Below are 21,061 nucleotides of genomic sequence, written 5' to 3'. Positions count from 1 at the left end.
TAACACTGAGCACTAAGTAGCCTTCCAGAACATTCCAGCCTTTAACCTCTGTGCCAATCAGAGCTCTGCATTCATATCACACACTGAAATCGATAATACATGCCATATTTGTGAAAAAAAAAAAAAAAAATTGAGGACCTGCAACTACAACCAGTAAAATATTCTTTCACATTTTTTTGGATGTGATCAAAGAAGAGAGGCTTCTAGAACATTGTCCAACAATAAATGATAGAAATAGATATCTGAACTCGGTGTGATTCATTTGCACATGTGACCTGGGAAAGAAATCAAATAAGTATTCTGGAAGGAAATCAAAGACAGAGTCAGTCTGAAAAATTTTAAAATGAGAGCTGGAAATAATAAATGATACTTAATCTAGAGTATGGCAAGTAAATACAGTAGTGGAGAACCCAGAAGCATTTTCTCAAAGGCAGATGTGCAGATAGAGGCAGTAGTATTTGAAATGGACTGCAGCTGAGACAATTGACATCTCTATCCACGATACAGATGTTCCATACAAGCAGCCACGGCCAAGTCACAGATGGTCACCCGTGATATCTGCAACTATTGACCTAAAAATCACTGAACAAGGAAGTTGTAGGAGTTACTGGGATTTTTTTTTTTCCATCTGCTAAGCCTTTCATCGCTCTTATTTGTTCCTAGATGCTTTAGTAGTGAAAAAATCAAGGCTGTTACAGAGAATCAACCAAAACAATTGACTCGATCAAGAGGCTGGTGTACAAAGACCAACCTACAAAAGCAGAAGTACAAACACATCAGTAGGGAGATAGTGAAACTTTTGGTTCACCCCTTTACTCACTCCCATCTCACCCAAGTCCAACAGGAAAGGAAAAGCAATAACTGCGTAATTGCAGAAACTATAGAATGTTTCTTAATCAAGAATCCAAAGTTTTGGGGAATACAGTGCTGAGAAGTAGGTCTCAGGGGAATTCTCCTAGCTGGAGCCTAGGAAGGAAAACTAGAGAATGGCTGAAGTAGTCTGTGGGATTAAACATTGTCACACGTTATTTCACTCATTTACATTTCATTGTATTTGTCAGCAGAATTTAGCACAGAACTCCATTTTTTTCTCCTCCCCTTTCTCCAGTCTTCAATATTTTGATCTGTTGCAGACATTTCTTAAAACCACATAAGATTGTTTCATTTCATACTTTATATTTTCTTCCATCCTTACATGTCAATGTGTATTCTTAAAAGAAAAACAGCAATCTACTCTAAATTAAGGCAATGCTGAACTTAGTATGGGGCTTGCCTGGGAACCACGGCTTTGTAAATTCAGGCAGCAACAGTGTAAATTCTGTTGAAAATAGGTCTCTTCTGTCTGAACAGCAATGAGCACTGAATTCTTAGACTTTCTAACTAAATTTATTACTCCTGAAAAGAAAATTAGCTTTTTATTATGCTTTAACGCAAGAAGGAAATGATACAATTAAATAAATTAAATAATGCAAGGGGGATAGAAAGCATTAGACATGCAGGGGGAAAAATGAGAGGATGATGAAAATTAACATAAATAAAAATGAGGGGGTGTCAAACATAAGCTATTCTACTGTTTTCATTTCTGCAAAAGCACAGTATGGGATATTCAGTTAAACAACAGATATTTGGGGTATTTCATAGGGCTGCAACCTGATGTCAAACCTCACCTGTTCTGTAAGCACCAGCATCTGCCTCACTATGTAAGCCCACAGGGCACTCTTTTGTTAGATCACATCTTTAACACCAACAACTTTTGGGTAGTCTCCAGTGGGTGTATTCCATTACAGTCTGATTTTTAATCTTCTCTTTTCCATTCGGGGTCAGTGTGAGAACAGAGAGCTTGCTTCCCTCAGGTGAGCTGTCTCCAGGACACCTGGAAAAACCTCAGGAGGTTCAGCGATGGCCTTCCAACTCTTCCAAGTGTTGGACCTTATATGCTGCATGATTTTGGCTCTTTATGGAAAGTGTGTTGTCACAGTTAGAACATGGCAATAGAAGGTCCGAATTCTCTTTTTATTTCTAAATGTAATTTTTAATAACTCCTGAGGAAAAGTGAGGGTCATTTAAAAAAAAAAATATTATCTCTAATATCATCTATATATAGATGCCCGAAGCCAGACTTTTGAAGCAAACGGAACACATTTAGACGCTGAAATAAAGGTCAGGTTTCCAGAAATGATCTGCAGCTGGAAGCTCTCACCACCCTCAACACACTAAGCTCTTGGAAACCCAGCAATATATATAGACACCTAAACAAGAGCTGAGTTGTTCTGAAAATCTGGTCCCAATTGTGAATATTAACATCTCCTGAATATCCCCTTCAGTGGGTTCTGAAAAGCTGACTTACCTACAGTTCCAACTGACTGGGAATCCCTGTCACTGAAAACCAGAGCAACATTTGCCTGAGTGGAGGATGCTGTGGCTCCAAACATGAAAGTTCACTTTTGCATTTTTAATTTGAAAATATTCATCTTTGCTCCAGCCACATATGATTTAATTTGTTAGTGTTTTTCAAAGAGCCGGTGGTGAAAGGTAGAAATTACAAGGATGTACTAAAACTTAATAATGACACCTTCTAAAAATGAGCCAAACTTTCAAGGTTCCAGAAGCATCCATTTAAGTTAAACAGTTTTGTTAGTGAAAATTCCACTATATCCTAGGAAAATGAGGGGAGAACCTTCTGCTGGGAAGTTTCAGCTGGGTATGATTTTGACTCTTTTTATACACACCATAAGTATTTCATGACTTTGAAACCATCTATTTTTCCAATTAAGATGTCAATTAAAAAAAAAAAAGCAATGAATCGCACAGGGCTGATCCTAAAAAGGCAACATCAACCACAATTCTGTGTTGACACTTTATAGCTTATTTTCCTAATACTTTTCTTCCCCAACCTCACAAAATTAATATTTTGTTCAATTGTCACTGCAACAAAATGACGTTAGTATAAAACAAGGATTTTTCTCATCACTTACATACCATGATGTAGCCCTCAATTTAGCTTGTGCCAAAACAACCCCAAAAGTGACAAGGATGTTTCCCATCCATGCTCCTACTTCCATACCCCAGCCCTACAGTGATTTCTGGGATAGTTTTGCATACAGTATTTTGAAAGCATAGTAGTGATACTACTTGATGAATATCACTTTCATTTTTAAATGTAATAAAAAGTAAGACCCCTATAGTTTCCCATCAGAATGAACTACTTCAATCTCCTCACAGAGCTTTGCAACCAGAATTACTGTTTGTTTTTTTTTTTATCTTCAGGAGAGGAAAATAGAATAGAACTTAAAATGCAACAATAAAAAGCTAACATAATAATCAATCTTAGACTACCTTTTTCATTAAAGCAATGCAAAAGATTGAACAACAGCTGATGAAATTGCCTCTAGAACAACCACCTTGCATGATATAAGTATTACACCAGGTGCAAACTGAACTGCATAATTTCTAATGTAATACACAGATTAGGAGACACACATAAGAATATTTTCTCATAATACCTTTGAAGAAGAAAGAATTAAAAGAAAAAGAAAGGAAATTTAAGTGAGCCTCTGACAACTATCAGTATTTCAAATTACAGATTAAGTTTCCTATAATTAATTTTAGATAGCACTTTAAAAAAAGATGAACAGATTTTAAATATTGTCTTAATACTTCTTAATGTATTAACAGTCTGGACTATAAACACTAAAACTATTGAAATAAGCTCATTTTATGTGCTTGAGTCATTTTTTTATTTGCATATGGATATTAAATTTTAGCCTAAGTAATCAAACTGATTTTCATCCAGCATACACAGACTTTTCATGACAGCAGGTGGTTTCCTTGGGGGTAGTGCTGCAGTTTTGGGGATTTTTTCTTTTTTTCTCTTTTTTTTTTTTTTAATTTCAGGGATACTAAAAGAAAAGTGTATTTCCATAGGGATATCAGCACTTTAACTCAGTCTCTCATTGAAAAATGTATATCCCTGTGAGTGATGAAGACACAAATGGATGGATTTTAGAACACCAAAGGGCCATGCTGATACTCTAAAATATTAAAGATTTTGGAGAGCAGGGGAGAAGGCACAACCTGAGGAGAAGGGTGCCTCCCTGTGGCAAAGGAATAATACAGGAGAGGCCAGGCAAACCACTGAGCCTCAGTTCCAGTTTCTCTTCTCATTAGTCACAGCCTTGTGGCATCAAATGTCCCTCCCAGCACACTCTCCTCTTTATGCTGTGGCAGAAAATCACCAGGGCAAAAACGCACCAAAACCACACACATGAACAGAGGAAAAAATAAACCTACAAAACATCCACGCAGGCAAAAAGCTTCACAATTTTTCCTAACTCTGGGGCTTTAAAGCTTGCACTGTATTTTGATTTTTAATTAAAACAAATTTAATTTCACCAAGCTTCTCTCTTGGCATCATCTTAATACAGATACAGGCACATTTTTACTAATTGAGAGAATTAGTAAAACCTTTTGTTTTGCTGAGCACCAGTTAACTTCTAATCTTTCTTGATGCTCCCTTTCCATTCTCTACTTTTATTTCTTCCAAATCAATTCCTTCTTTCCTGCTGAGTCCTATTCTTGTAAGGACTCCATAATGCCTTTACCACAAGTTCCTTTTTCCTTATTTTTCCACATCTCCTGAAGCATGCTACTTTTAAAAGTGACTCTGAAGTCATCACAGCAATAGTTGGCCTTGTGCCATTATTTAGTTCTAACTTAATCTAGCCAGTCAGATCTCTAGAAGTAACTATATTTTTATCTGAATGAAGACTGCATCAGCAACAGTCAAGGTAATTACATTACCCAGATAGCATCATCCCATACAGGTTGTTGAAGCATTTTCAGATGTTTCATCTAATTTCAAGAAACAAATAAGAGAGACAAGTAATTTCAATTTTTTTTTTTTATCTCATTCTCTTTAGCTTGCTTTTCCTTTCCTCACTGGCAGAGTGGGAAAATGACAAAAAGAAATGGAGGAACTAAAATCAGAAATCAGCTACACCACGTGGTTTCTGGAAATTACAGCATTTTTTAACAAAACATATCCTTTTTGTTGGATTAATTATTATTCAGGTCGCTTACTATTTTTACAATTTTACAGTTACTCACAACTGTCCTGGTGCCTTTTCCTATGACAGCACAGCACAGGTTTACCCAAAAAGTGCATCTCTGCTCTCAGTCACTTAATGCTTCACCATCTAGTTAGGTGGGCAAAGATTGTACCCTCCCAGATTAGTCTCTGTCCTGTAAAAATTCTGTTCATTCAGCAACTAACCCACACTCATGGGCTCTTGTTGAGTTGTGCAGCTCTTGCTCTCTCAGACTCTACCTGAAATATTTAGCTACCCCTTTTTCCACACATTGATAGGCAAATGAAAGACTAACTGATAATTTGTTTTGCTATATAAATTAACCGAGAGCCAATTTTTCATTTCCAGATTTGTATTTTGCCTCTCAAGCTCTATCCACTCTTATTAAAAATCGATGCATACTCCAAATAAACCCTTTAGCACTGTTTTTGGACCAAAGTTCTAGATAAATCAGGTATTTATTTGAAAACAAAAAAAAAAAAAAAAAAAAAAAAAGAAAAAGGAAATAATTTCTTCTTTGTATCAAATCTAGAGGTCAACGACACATAAGGCTTTTCAAAATCTTACCCATTTTTATTCTTTTAAGTTCTCATATTCACAAATCCCTCATTTAGAAGAGAGTTGAGATTAAAATGCCTTAGCAAATCAGAATGAGATCCAGGGAAGTTAAAGAAGGAAAATATCTGCATTGAGCCATATAGTCTGCCCCTGCAGATGCAGGATTGTTCCCTACAGAACATTTTTAGTTAAAAGGGAAAACTACAACTTTCTGATTGAGTCCAAAAGGGAAATGTTCAACAGCTCTTTAGGAGGAGTTGGGGCAGCATCAGCTTCCAACTCCATATTGCAGAGAAGGTTAAAAATAAAAACAAACTGTGTTTCAGATGTTGAAGGAAAACACAAGAGCCCACTGAGTGACACAGCTGCTGTTGGGCAAGAAGGAGAGAGGAATGTTGAGCCAGAACTGGATTTTATGCTGCTGGTGGCTAAATAAGTGGCTCTGTGTTGAAATTCCTACTGCTGCCTGTGCCATAGAAGGGAGGAGGGGAATGTGGCTGCAGCTGGTACAACCCAAGGCAGTTGGCACTAACCTGCAGAGCCAGGAGAGTGAAACACGAGCAAAGGCAGAGAGATGAGCTGAATGCACACTGAGCCTGAGCATTTCCTTCATGCGCCTTCATGGGCAAAGTCTGCGGGGATGTGATCATAATATTTACAGAAAGAGAGTCATACAGACATAGCTTTCCATGTTAAATCAATTGTGTTTCAGTGCTGTGCCTCTGAGCTTCATTAATTCCTCTTATTCTCGAGGCTTTAATTAGCCTTGAAGGAAGAAATAGTCAGTTCCCAAAAGATTTCTTCCCTCTGTGTGCTGCATGCAATGATAGGAAAAATCAAATCATGCTATTCCAATAGGAAGATATTTTAAAAGAGTATGATAATACATAGAGAAAAATTAGGAATAAATTCAGTGTATCCATTTTGTATCTGATGTGTCCATTGTCTTGACAGAAGTTGGCTTATTGTTTTTTCTCTCTGTGGTAATGCCCCATGTTCTTAATGACAGATCGAAGCTCTGCTCTATTAGGTGCTTTACAAACACAGACAAGGGTCTGGACCCCACTGCAAAATGTTACAGTTCAATTATAAACATTCTCAAAGCCCACCAAATCTATCACAGTTGACATTTGTGTACTGTGTGAAACTTCCACATCACAAAAGTAATTTTTTTTTATTCTTTAATTGAAATTAAAAATATCAGAATTTTAATTCACTTAAGGGCAAATAAATTGCTCTGTATCCATTGGAAAAAAATCCTAAGCAGTACTGTTTCTTGAGCCACCTAAAATTATGCACCTACTTATAAGACTCATTCAATCATTTCAAAACATTTCAAATTTTTGTGACACAACAGCACAGTGAAAATTATTTCACTACTGAGATTCTACGTATCTCACCTAGCAACTTCAGGAATCAATTATTTGAGCCTGCTTACCAAAGATACAGGCAAACATATCTAGACTAACATGAACTCAATTCTTTATCTTCTATTTATGGAAAAGCCTTTTTAATGTTACTTGTCCATTTTATTCAGGCTTCTTCCAAACTTCTGCTAAGTCTATTCTCCCACCATGCCAATCTCTTGCTATCATTCTCTGCTTGCTTAGCCTGCACGTTCCTTTAATTGCATCAGATACTATTAAAGATTCAGTACATGATTTTAAATTGCATTTGACACAAAAAAATCACATACTGAAATTCATACATAAAGCAAAAATAGTTTATCCTTATGACTTCAGGATATGTATATAAAACACCACTGTAGGGACTTGTGCATGTATAATGACACCAGTTCTTCACTTTGGGTAAAATGGGCACTTGAAAGATCAAGATAAAAGAAAAAATCAGCCATAGCTTAGGGAGGATAAAACTACACTTTTGCAATCTAAATGAAAAATTTGGATTTAAGACATGTAGGATCTCTGCCTGGTTGCAGAGAGCTTTTCCTGCCATGGCTTTTCCTGCATATGACCCTAAAAGGAAATAAGATTGACTGTTAAACAAATTATTCACTACAGAAGTAAAATAAACTTTCAATATTTAATGAAAGCAATAAATAATAGATTGTAGTTGTCAACCTAAACCAATTTTAAAGGCAGAATAATTCTTATCCAAACACACTCAACTGGGCTAACAAGGCTAAATCGGGGGTTTGGTTTTAAAATACACCAAAAAATCTTCAGATATTTTTTCCTCTGTTCTAGAGCCCGCTGTAGGCAGATGAAACCAATCATGGTTATCATTACATTCTGAACTAGCTTATTTGAAAATAATTTTGAAGTCAAGGTCTTGTGATAGTTTATGACCTCCTTTACTCTTCCTCTGAAATATTCTTGGATGGACTTAAAAAGAGAGCTGCACATATGGTCCACCGGATTAAACAAGGAGGTAGGAGGGTCGGATTATTACTGGAATAATTTATATTTCCTTTTGCATTGGCTGTGTATTACATGAGCTGTAAGCAAATGAGACTCCCAGAAATTCATAGTCAATTACACTTTGGATTGAAAATCAGACTAGGACAAAAAGAGATTTTACAGTAACCAGAGAACAGAAATCATGACCAAAAACTGGAGACGAGCGGATGGCGATTAGAAAACATCTCAGCCTGGAGCTGGAATGCAGTTCTTCCTGCACAGGTATTTCACCCATTGTACTTATTTAAGTCACTATTTCAAGTTTTGAAATTTGTAATCACATTATCAGGGAAAAAGAGACCTTTTTTCGTTAGCCTCTTTCTTTACAGCAGTGAAGACAACCACTCAGTAGAGATCATCACACTGTAGTCCTGCAACTGAAAGCAACACTCCACTAAAAGAAACTGTGCTGTTCATTTGTTGACAGTCTGATTGCTCTTTAAGAAGCTTCTTGCTAAAATTCACTGGAAATAAATTTACCCTGCCACCTAGGATGGTCTGCAATATATCCACAAAACAGAATAATTTTAAAAGGCACATGTTCTGCAAAAATCCTAGCAAAGCTGATCTTTCAGAAACTATTTATGTAGTATAAGGACACTTTTTCACAGGATTTTTAAACAAAACATCACATACATACACACACTCCATGGAAAAAATAAGGAAGGGGGGGAAAAAAGGGAGGAACTTTCTATTCTGCATTCTCCAATCATCTCTATGAAATGAGGATTAATAACTAGTTGCCTATAGGGAAGTTGTTATAGAATTCCCTGCTAAAGGACTTCTTCCCCTTCACCTTGCAATGCCCAGCTCTGCCTTGAGACAAGGCATCAGCTTCTGTGATTCAAAGGATATTTAAAAGGTCATCCAAAGTAATCACTGTGATAAATGCAAAGAAAATCAACTGAAATTGGTTCAGGAAAGGGTTTTCTTTCCTTAGTAGAAAGAAAACTTCAGGAAGTGCTTTTGTCAATCCCAGTAAGACTTTGACAGTAACGTGTAACCTCAGTCCTTGACCCAGCAAGTCTGAGCTGCATTTAATTGGTCTGTCTGCAAAGCTATGAAAAATTTCTCTTTGTGTACTGTAAAATAAAATGTATATATTTCATACAGCTGGGAAACAATATCTACTATTCAGAGCTGCTGGCAGCACAACAGAGCACTTTACTTGTTAAACTCCCTGAAACCATCCCCTTTTTTCCAGCCCTGCTTTTAGGTGCACTGAAGAAGCCAAAAATATAAAAGTCAACAAGTGGAAAGCATAATCACTGGAAAACTCAAAGGATATAAATCATTCTTAGGAGAAACACAACATTTGGTGAAAATCATGAGAACCTTGCAGATTTGTTGGGTTGGTTTGTGGAGTTCAGGAAGGACTTGGCAGGAAAAAAAAAACAAAAAAAAAACCACTGAACAACCGCACTGAAACCAAATCCTTGCCTCTGTCCTGTCCATCTCTTTTTTTCTGTACTTACTGGTCTTCCTCAGTATCAAGCTACTCCTCGTAAATCCACAACTAGCAGCCATGTGGATTTTTTTATGAGATAAATCTCAGCATAAAAGGGAGCCCAGTCTATTTTTAAAAAACTAAGCTTTCCAATACACGATCAAGTAAACATTCAAAGAGGAGGAATTTAAAGAGGAAGAGACAGAAGCTTTCTAATCTCCAGTTCTCCTGTCTGTCAGTGTGAGTTACCATGGCAGTTTTAACACACATTGAGCTTGGGACCATTTTTATGGCTGGAAACAGGACAGGTTGAGGTGTATCAACTTTACAGAATGATCCAGCCAACAAATCCATGCCAGGAGATTCCCTTGTGGAGAGGCAGCATGCTGGAGCAGCTAACACCAGTCACATAAAGATGTAAACAAAGGGAGTAACAGGACTTATTTCACTGCTGAGGTGCAGCTACCCAAGGAGTTTTGCTGGCAACAAGATCTTAGTAAAGGGAGGGAGGATGTGGTCTTCCCAGTTTCCACTTAATATACCCAAAAACTAGTAAAATGTACAGCACAGGCTGAGCCTGAGTTAAATAAAAATATAGTGGTGAAAGTTTAGAAAACACTGGTTAAAAGGAGAAAAATGGGTGTCTAAAAGATGTCAATATTGATAAGAAATAAAGACTTTGCATTGATCCCATACTGATACAACAATTGTTATAAACATCTTCACCTCATAGGACTGAAAACAGTAACACAACTTCAAGTTCTTCTAAGCCTTCATTTGCAATCAAATTACAAAGAAACAGGTAAATTAGGTGTGTCCTGTACAGAAAACACACGTGGAAGTGATGCTCATCATGGCTAAATTAGATCTGTTTTTATTCTTCCAATTATCTTCAGATGCAGCAATAACTAATAGGAGAAAAGGCCAGGATGCAAGACTATTTTGAATCTTTAAAGAAGCTCACAATTTTAAAGTTGCTGGCAGTAGAAAGGCGGGGGGGGGAACAAAAATGGGAGTATCTTACTGCTAAGGGACCTGGACAACATTCTGACACAAGTTTCACTATTGTTTTTAACTTAAGCACAGAGAAATAAAACGGTAACTAATAATTGGTAATCATTAGGCCCCATTTTTCTTTAATCCTGAGCAGAAAAAGAACATTCCCTTAAGTATTGCTTGGGTGGGCACTGAACAAGTGCTAAAACCACCCACTCCTGTTTCTCCCTGAATGCTGTTTGGTGCTGCTCAGAGTTAAATGGTAAAGCACTAGCATTTATACAGTTTTATATCTTCGAGCATTGGTATGAACTGAAGGGATTTTTTTCAGCCTTTTGTAGGTGTGTGATAGTTACACAATGCAGAAATACAGGCTGCTGAACACTAATTAAAAACAAACCCTTTAAATACATATTTCATTTGCTTTAGAGCATCAATTATAAAACCAGATGTTAGAGCCAGATGTCAAAGAATTATTTTTCATAAGCCATAGCTTACAGCCATGTAGCCTCCATTTATCTTCTCAGATGGGAACATTTAATTTGACAGCACACATTTTGGTTAATAGCCAGTTTCAACATTAGCACTTGTTTTTGCAATTTTATGTAAAGGGATGCGATAAAACTGTCTATAATGAAAATTCTGTTATTTCAGTACCTCAGCATTTACAAATCATGTCTATCTGTGCACAAGCTGAAAATGTTTTACACACTTGTGAATGTCTGCAGTATGTCTCAGAGGCATAGTTCTTTCCGCATGCCAGCTTATTTAATATATATCCATGGATAGAGTTTGCTCCTAGAAGCTGTGCTCCTCTTTCAAGACATTTATCTTCAGAGAACAGAAAATAAAACATCTTTGCTCCTGTGTTTCTCGAACATTACAAAGCTCCACTGATTTCAGCTGATAATTTTGGTTAAATAAAAAATATTGCATTCTGTTACTTTTGGTACATGGCCTAAACAGAAATTTGGGCCTAGAACTCTCAGGGCTGCCTATATTTAGCAATACAAGTCCTGTGTTCCTGCGTATTTCTTGCAATTCTATATAACATCTATGCCAGGTCTTCAGCTGCTGTCAGGCTGGCACAGATCCAGTGACTTCAGCACTGTATTTAAGTTTCTTTTACATTTGACAGGAAAAAAAAAATCTATCTTTTCTGAAGCCAGAAATAGTAAGGAAGGGATAACTGGCATACCTTAAAAATCTGCCAGTATATATCAATCTGCCCTGATTTTAACCCTAAAGGTGAACAGTCCCACTGCAAGGCTTCTACTGAGAAAAACTGGGCAATCATATCAAATTAGGTGAGAAATTTTTGAAAAGAGCAAATTAATTCTTCTAACTAAAGCCAGGATTTGACTCTTCAGATAGTAAGAAGACACAACTACACTATTTCAACTGTGGTATTTCAGGTTTGAATTATTTTGTCCAGACAGCAAAACAGATTTTTTGGCTGCCGTGCACACGTTTTCAAACCCAGACACGAATTTTAGAATTAAATCTGCAAGAAGTAAAGTCAAGATGCTTAATGCAGCCCTATCAGAAAGGCACATGAGCTGCCTATACTTGTGAAAAATTAGGGAATGGGCATTTTGATTGCTCCTGTTCATAAATCAAAGAATGTAAAGAATTTAGTTATACATAAAGGGACTAAAGAGGAACATACAGTATCATCTATCAAGAAACTCCTATGAAAGGGAAATGGATATGAATCATAACACACCTTTATTTCTTCAATGGGAGGCATGGCCAGATCACAGCCTCCAGCTGCTAATAAGAAAAACCAAGTCTCTTAACTGCAGATTAATAAAGAAATCATGGCAAATATCCTTTCATTCTGACATAGAAGAAACCGTACAAGCCAGCTTTACTTTTCTGTTAAGAAGGATTTCAAAACATTTCTAAGAGGAAAAAAAAAAAAAGCACCTCTCAATTGGTCTTACCTTACCAGCTACCAAGAAAGAAAAAGAACTAAGAAGTAAAAAAAATAAGTGTCACTCCTGGTTGGCTGCTAGCTTCTTTAGTAAGCCAGAAATAGGAATTCCTAAGCTTCTTTCTGTTTTACAGTTCTAAGCCAGCACCTCCACTCAGAGGAGCTGGGAATGCAAAGGTTTTGTACTCTTGGGGTCCCCAGCCTAGGATGGCTTTGCCATACAGGCTGCATTAAAGGTGGTGGCTTCAGGTTGCTTCAGCAGCCAGAGATCCCAAAGGCCACGTGCATCCTGACAGGGGTGCTGAACACCTGTGTTCACTTCCCTGTGCACTTCAGAGGCAGAAATGCAGGAGCCTGGCTGTCACCCTGCTCAAAGAGCCTACCACATTCTGAGCTGATGAGGATAGGAGGGTTAAGATTCCTCCTGTGAAATAAATGTTTTCATTGGGGTTTTCTGTTTTTTCTTGATTTCTTTTCCCCCTGTCTCAGAGACTGGAAGTTCCACCTATTAGAACTGGTGGAACATCAGTTGTATTCCTTTTGGGCAAAACAAAAAACAAGCATGTTATCTCAGTAAGTTAGTACATCAGAACACATTCATGACTCCTCTTTCCAGTTCCTGGGGGAAAAAAAAAAAAGTATTGAAACATCAGAGTTATTCACACACTGAAAATTATGATTTCTCAATACCGTTTAGCAGTAAAGTCAGCTAAAGGCTTTGGAGCAAGCTCCTTTCATGCTTTTGGATACTTGTATACAAATACATCATAAAGAGACTGAATTCACTGCTGAACTTCTGATACACACAAAATAACATTCTGACACAGGAAAATGCCAGTATACAGTAACTGTAACTATTGGTTTCAGTTGTTATGGTCTGGCAAAAGGCTTTCAGTGCTCTCATATCTGCTAGTCACAGGAGAAGGGCATTGCAGCTTAATTAACTTGTTAACAATGCACAGGCAATGAGAAACTAACATTCTACCTTTTCACATAGATCATGCATGTTGAACAGCTCTAAAATTCAGATCATTAGCCACAAAAAAAGTTGTTTTCCCAGTCACTGACATCCATGTTTTTATTTCAGCAGCCATAACACTCTAATGGCTAAATGGGTTTGCATTCCCAGAGTGTCTGGGAAATTATTTTGCTAATCTCGGTTCACAAACTCATTACCAAACTGAATTCCAGCATCTTTTCCAGTGTCTAGCCAGAATATCAAGTTTCAGGCACCTTTCACTACTCCTTATTTATGTAATTCTTTATTAACCCTGCATTTTACAGCCTTTTTTTACAACTTGGGCATATTAAGTAACAAGGTTCTGGGTAACTGGAAAAAAATCAGCAGCAGCTCAAGAGGTACCAGGGATTTGGGATGGAAGTGTAAAATAATTTAGAGAGCAGCAACGTCCACAATGTTGGCAGCAGGGCCACTGGATGTTGATGCAATTCACGTGGTGGCTGCTGCGTGCTTTCCATTTCACACAGGAAGGTGAGTTACATTCCTTCCCATCTCACGTTAGCCTAGGAACTCTTTTCTGAAGGATAACTGATTCAAGAGCAATATCAAATTCCCACAGCAAGATGAGAGGCACGGCAGCCAAATAATCTGCACTTATGAAGCACTGCAGATGTTTGAACCGCTGTGCAGACGATCGACTGAGCACCCTCTCCAAGGCAGGCAGAAGGGAATGCACTACAAGCACAGGTACAAGGAAACAGGAACAAACTCCTCCCAGAGGACAAGAGCACAATCAGCACAAGAGGTAAATGTAAAACTACTATTAGGGATTGGGGAAATAAAGCAGCTCTTACAGAAAGGGTGGTCACACCATGGAACGAGTTGCTTTGCTATGGAATCTCCATCCTTGGAGCTATTCAAGAATTGCTTGGGAAAGGCCCCAGCAACTTCAAACTGACTTCTAAGTTGCATTCACAATGAAGAAAGCTCTGCTCTGGCTTGGACCAGCCAACTTCCCCTCCCAGCCTAATTTCTTCCATGACTTGGTATCACTTCCCACCCCATGTTCATGATTCCACAATTTGGGAACAGAAAAGGGAAGCCTCCGCTGTGGAAAGGGGAGGCATGTTTTCCTCCACACAGGCTGAGCAAGGCAGAAGCAGCTTCAGCAGCACACCAAAATTAATTGTCATTATTTTTCCTTTTCAATGCTGGCTCTATCATCTAACCCCTTAGAAAAAGACAGCATGCACTAAAATCATGAACTTTATCACTCTGATTTCATCTCCTCAAACAGTATTTTTCTAGAAAGGGCTGTGACACGTTCAGTTTTCCATGGAATTTCAAAGGGCAATGACCTCCCTGCAAACTTGAAGAATGTCTACAGCTGGAGGTATGCTGGATCCAGGAAGCTTTCCATATTCTATCCTAAATCCATCACAGTGGATCTAGCTTTAAAAAGTTTTAAAAAATTTCTAACTTTTGAAAATAGACTTCTGCCAATTAAATGTCTAGTCTGTGAAACAGCTATTAGCTGAACACTTTGCATTTTCTTTTTTCTTCAAAATCTGAGATGTATTCTTTCTTAAAATTTCAAATTATCTACTGATAGAATAAAAATTTTCAGGGGTTCCTAAAGAACAACCTAATTTCAATTTTACTGCTGCAATAAAATTAACAATTCCAATCAAGCATTTTCCCTACAGTTCACAAGAAAGTTAGAATTGAACTGTAAAAATAGTTTTCATCTTATCAACTAATCTTATTAAACTAAGTAGCAAAGTTGTCTATCACATCAATATCTATTTAAGTCTCACAAAGAAGGAGAATTCCTAAATATTTAAAAATTCTATAAAACACAGGACTTAGTTTCATTCTTCACAGCTTCTAGAAGAAACAGCACAATTGACTTCAAGATACTTCAGGTTGTTTCATTTTGGTTCTAACAGTATTTCATGAGTTACTGGTGTGCTTGCTCAAGTGTAACTTCAAGAAAATTAAATCAAATGCAGCAATGCAAACTGATAAGCTGCGGAGTGAAAGAAAAGTTCAACAGTTCTCACTGGCACACAGAGATGGTATTCAGAAAGTTATTGCAACTTCTTATTATCACAAGCAAACAGCTGGCATGTAAAATTGTTAGTTAGTGACCAAAAGTATGCATAGATCTGTTATTTAAATTTATTTCAGACTGGAAATCGGCTCTTGGAATGAAGAAAACCTATAACTAATTGATTTATATACTCTAATTTGTTTATTTCAGTTAGAACATAAACATTTTGTACATTCCTGAAAGACCTGGCAAGGAAATCAACTGAGAAATGATGATGTTTCTTGCTTGAGTATTTTATCATTGTTCATTTTCTTACTGGGGTTTTTTTCCTACTGGATATATGAAATATGCAAAAGTTCCTGTTTTTGTAATACAGATACATAAACAGAGCAAATCGGCTTTTTCCTGACTCCACTGCAAAAGAAAATAAAACAGAATTTCACCTATTGTCAAAGTTAGGGATGATTGTATTTTTTCAAAACTACATTTACTGCAGACCACATATGTGGGAATTCAGGTCAAATCTCATTCTGCCCATCCACTTTTCTTTCTGTCACACAGACTCCCTTTATTTCCTCCTGCCATTTCCCAGGCTTTCTTGACACTTGGAGCAGTACCACTGAGGAGCTGGGAGGGATTATCCCGACCTATAACAGTGCTCCATCACAAAAATCAGCATTGCTTCAAAAACCACTTAATGAGCAATTAACAACATATAACCTGCATCTTGAAAGAATTCTTTCCCAACATTTTAAGTTCAATTTAAAAAAAAAAAATCAGTTTCTTAATACCAAGAGGGCTTGTTTTGAATAAATACCACTTTCTTTAGTCCCATTTCACTTTATTTTTATTTCATTTTTTTGCTTTCATTTTGCTGGTACTTGGAAGAAGGCCCGCCAGTTGGAAGCTTATAAAGCAAAAGATAATGGTATGCCAACATCATTCACAAAGCAACCCTACTGCAAGGGTTCCTGGTCTCACTGTCTGTCTAAAGGTTGGAGAGCAAATAAACATTTTAAACTGCAATCCAGCTGTAAATATGTCTTTTTCAATGCAGCTTGACAGTAGAGTTTGCTCTTTGTGTGTATATGCACGAATATTTATCTAAAACTTAGAGGGAAAAGCACTGAAAACAGCAATGGGAAGATTCAGTAAACCTAGAGAGAATCATATAAATCTTTCTTTAATATCTTCAAGTTCAGAAGTTCAGAAGTCAGACAAAACTGGAAATGGCCATATTCAATTTTTGCATAATCTTTATTTCATAAAATCTGTGGTGCACTGCACCTGTTCCACAGGCCAGGAGGGACAATCCAACCCCCTCGTCCAGCCTCCTTATGTCACAGATCCTGACTTTCACCCAGGTACACAAACACTGAATTCTGCACCTTGTTGCTAACAACAGGGAAGGTTGGTGGTGGTGTGTGGAATGCTGGATGCTGCCAGCAAAAGAACAATGCTGATAAGCTCAATAGAGAGTGAAAAACGTTGTCTTTTAGGAAAAGCACAATCCTGAATACTTGAAATTGGTTCAGAAGCTTCATTTGAGACCGTAGGTAATAGGCTGATTTTCCTTTAAGGAGGAAATATTGGGCAATATGCCCAATGTATCATAGAATGAATCTTAATTATTTTAAAGAATAAATAAATTAATTAATTGGACTCTTAGAGCTGGCTAAAGAATTGATTAGGCTAAAGAAAAAATACTGATTAGTATGGCTCAATTGTTCAATGATTTTAATAAAATAAATTACAACTGTGCTTAAACTTTTAGATCTAGAGGGTTTTGGCTTCCCAAAAGTAGAAAAAGAGCAAGTAAAATTCTGCCTTAGAAAACATATTTTTTTTTAAGCAGAACACAGCAAAAGCAAACACCCAGGCCCAGGCTTGAGTGCCCCAGCTTTAAGAGATCAAAGGCACACCCTGAATCCTGCTGGTCCCATGACAATCCTAATTGAGACCTCTCCAAGGAGCAAAGTGAGGTCCTTGAAGCCCCCAGCCTCCAACAATACCTTTTACAAATTGCACCTTCACTTTCTGATGACATGATGAGCAGACACGTGCCTAACCACGAAAACTTCAGATCACTTATAGAAAACAAGACCAATTTTTCCTTCAGCACTGGGCTCTCATCATCGACCAGCGACCCATTCCTGACTTGCCCACAGAGTTTGGTTCTCTCTCCCAGCATGTGAAGAGACTCACCCACTTTCTGATGGGGATGCATTTCAAATGCTGGCATGAAGAGCATGTCAGGAGCTGCTGGCTGAGAGCAGCTTGGAAGCAAACATAGAGAGAGCTGAAGGAAGGGAGCTGGGCTCGTGCATGACTTTTCCACACACTTTTGTAAGAATTCTAGGCTAGTCCAGACAGCTGGGAAATCCCGAATGACAGATGATCCATTTTTATTACCCTTACATTTCCATTGTGGATATAACTCATATTGGACTTGTTGCAAAAAAGCACCATGCTCAAAGCACATTTCAAAACAGTCTTTTTCACATCTCTACTGTTATTCTAGGAGGACTTAATGTAAGAAGTAGCCAGGATGACATCTGCATTAGTATATACATGCAGCACCTATGGGTTTACTCGTTAATTAAAGCAAGAGCCTTTATGTCATTTGTACAGCGTGAGGTAAAGAACATTTTTCCTGTCTGTATAAGCTTTGGTACACCAGTTTCCTCCCTAAAGAGCACATAATAGCTACATTTAAGTAAATCAGGTCAACATGTCCTCCTTTATTTTATGTTAAGGTAAACTAGCCTTCCTGTCCCACTGCAGCCTAATTTTTCTTTATAGCTATTTAAAACCTATTATAGGTTAACATTAACATTCAGACTGCTTCCTGCACTGTCTGATTTTGCTAGATGATAAACTTAATAGCACTTAGTGACAGACAGCAACCGAGGAGCTGGGGGGGAAGGGGGAATTTCATCTCCAACAGCAGCTCACAACACTCATAGCAGTTTAATAACGACATCAATAAAAAGGCAGATCTACTGTAACATGCCTGTGGTGGCAATTACTCTCGTTTGTTTACTCTGGCTGCAGCCACCAGAGAGCAGGATCCATCCTGCTTACCACACACCACCTCTTCTCTTCCACTCAGTCCTACCCTACATCTGGGCAGGCAGCAGTGTAGCTCGGGGTGGGGATCAGGAAGGTTTGGAGGATGGATACCATCCTGCACCTGGCACAGACCACGTTTCTCCAGCACACAGATGTTCATCCCGCTGCTGTGGCAGGACGCGTTCAATAGTCCTCACGCAAACTATACCCTTGGAAAAGACATTACTTCACTAGAAAAAAATCTTGCACTGTATTCATTTTTCAAGACTGAATTAAGCCTGTTTTGGTTAAATGTGAATATCAGTAGTTTTGAATCCCAAATCTGATGCATATGGTCTCTCTATACTGCCTCAGAGGTTCAGTCGGGGGATGTTTAAAAGTTTTCTGCCGGTAGCAGGCAGAAAAAGTCACTCAAGAGGCAAGAAGAATGATTTGTTAAGAGTTCTCTGATTCCCAAATCTTGTATTCTGGAGCAGTTTTGTTTTCAGGAGGAGTGTGGCTTCTACAGACAGCAACTCTGCAATAATGCTCTGAAGCTGCCTTGGAAATATCTTCATCGGCCAAAAGCAATATTTATAGTATGAAGGACCATGGAAGTTACTTCTGCAACACTCAATTTTTGAAGACATTCACACTTAGCTGATATCTGACGCTTATCTTTCAGGGGAAAAAAAAATTAAAAATACATAGAAAGGAAAACCTTTGTGTTAACAATGACAACTGAAAAACTGGCTGTTCTCTTAAGACAATACAAATGGTGTTAAAACAATTCTAAGCTGGTTGTGGACCTTCCTGTCCTCAGGTCTACTTGATACAGAGTAAAATGCTTGGAATAAAGAGAAGTTCCAATACCATAAGAAATTATGGACTCTAGGATTTTGCTCTGGCTGACAGTTTCCATCGGGTCATGGGAAACCAGGAGAATTTTTAAAAGATGTCTATGTGCCTCCTTGTACAGATTTAGCTGCCTTGGTAGTGCACATAAGGAGGTGTCACAGAAGAGGCTGCTATCTCCTTGCCAAGGGAACCAGACAGGTACCAATCTGTACTCGAACAGGCAGCACAAAGAAACCAGTTCTTTCATTTGATCAATTCCTCCTAGAGTAGGACTCCGTTATTCTTATAGGTCCCCTCCAACTCAGGATAATCTATTGCATGACAATGCAAACAGCTACATATGCAAATTCCCTCTTTTGATTCAGCTGAATTTTTTCACTAGTTTTCTGTGTCTCTAGCTATTTATGTGATCTCTGTTACTGCAGTCACTTCCAAACCTTAGTAAAGGTCAGTAATTTCTCCACCTCCACTTCATGGGAAGTCATGGGGGGAAAAAAATAACATTGTTAAGTCCAAATTCAAGCAGAAGCACAGAAATTCAGAAACAAATTCTGAACGCTGGCCAGCTTTAATTTTTATTTAACGCATTCCAGTGGCCTCCTCCCTCCCCTGGTGCGAGATAAGAGCAGATTATCAGATGACCCTTTATGCACATAGTGACTTACCCATGGACAGGCCAGGAGATCTGAACACGTTCTCCCAAATTCCACAGCTGTCCACTTGCTGTAGGATTGTTTTCCCTGGTTGCTCTGAGCCACTAGGACACTGCAGCTTGGTACAGTACTACAGTTAAAGGAGAACAGAGTCGATTTCCAGAGCTGTAACATTTTCCTAGAAGGAGCACATTTTTAAGAGCCATCCCCATCACAGGTGGGAAGCTTAATGAAGTGCCTTGCAGTGTTGACCACATGAGATTTTACCTCTTATATACTCACTCCTTTATTACTTAGGCTTCATTCCCTGCTAGATTTTGGGTAACTATATAAAGACCAGAAGAAATCTTAATCTTCTTTCAGCAAGTTTTTTTTCTTTTAACCCCTCAAGAAGGTGAAGAGAATCTGCAATATTCTGTAATAAATGACTGTTTCACACACCACCTTCCAAACATGATTGAGCAGCACAGGTATGTTAGTGCTGTACTGCATATCCATCTGTTACAAATCAACTGAAAGCAAAGAGAAATTCAAATGTGAAGTATCTCTAGCTTTGGTGAAAATAAATTGGATTTTATATGGTATGAGAGACAGATAAAAGCTAACACCAGTGCATTACAGTATTTAGTAGTTGAGCAGTTTATTAACGATTCCTTTAAAAGTTGCAGGAATCTTTGCTACTGTTCATGTCAAGCAATTGTCTCAGGGCACAAATATTAACAACTAAGATTTGAAGGCAACAAAAAGTGATATGCAACATCACATATAAAACGACATTTGGTGACCACTAATAAAGAAGTGAGCTACCTCATTTTCTGACTAACAAGTTTTAAAAATTCTTCCACAGCACTTTTAGTTTCTCCAGACCCAGTTGCTTAAGCAGTTTCATCTTTCTCAAGCTGCAAACCCATCTAGGAGGGACTCACCAGCCAGCAGGAAAAGAGATACTATGGCAATGGCTGGGTCAGCAACTATGGGAATGATGTTGCTTCCCAGACTTTCCACTGGAAAGTAATGGTTTCTCTTCTGCAGTGAAAAATG

This window comes from Cinclus cinclus, chromosome 5 (assembly GCF_963662255.1).
Source record: "Cinclus cinclus chromosome 5, bCinCin1.1, whole genome shotgun sequence".
NCBI lineage: Eukaryota > Metazoa > Chordata > Aves > Passeriformes > Cinclidae > Cinclus > Cinclus cinclus.
This window is presented reverse-complemented; position numbering follows the sequence as displayed.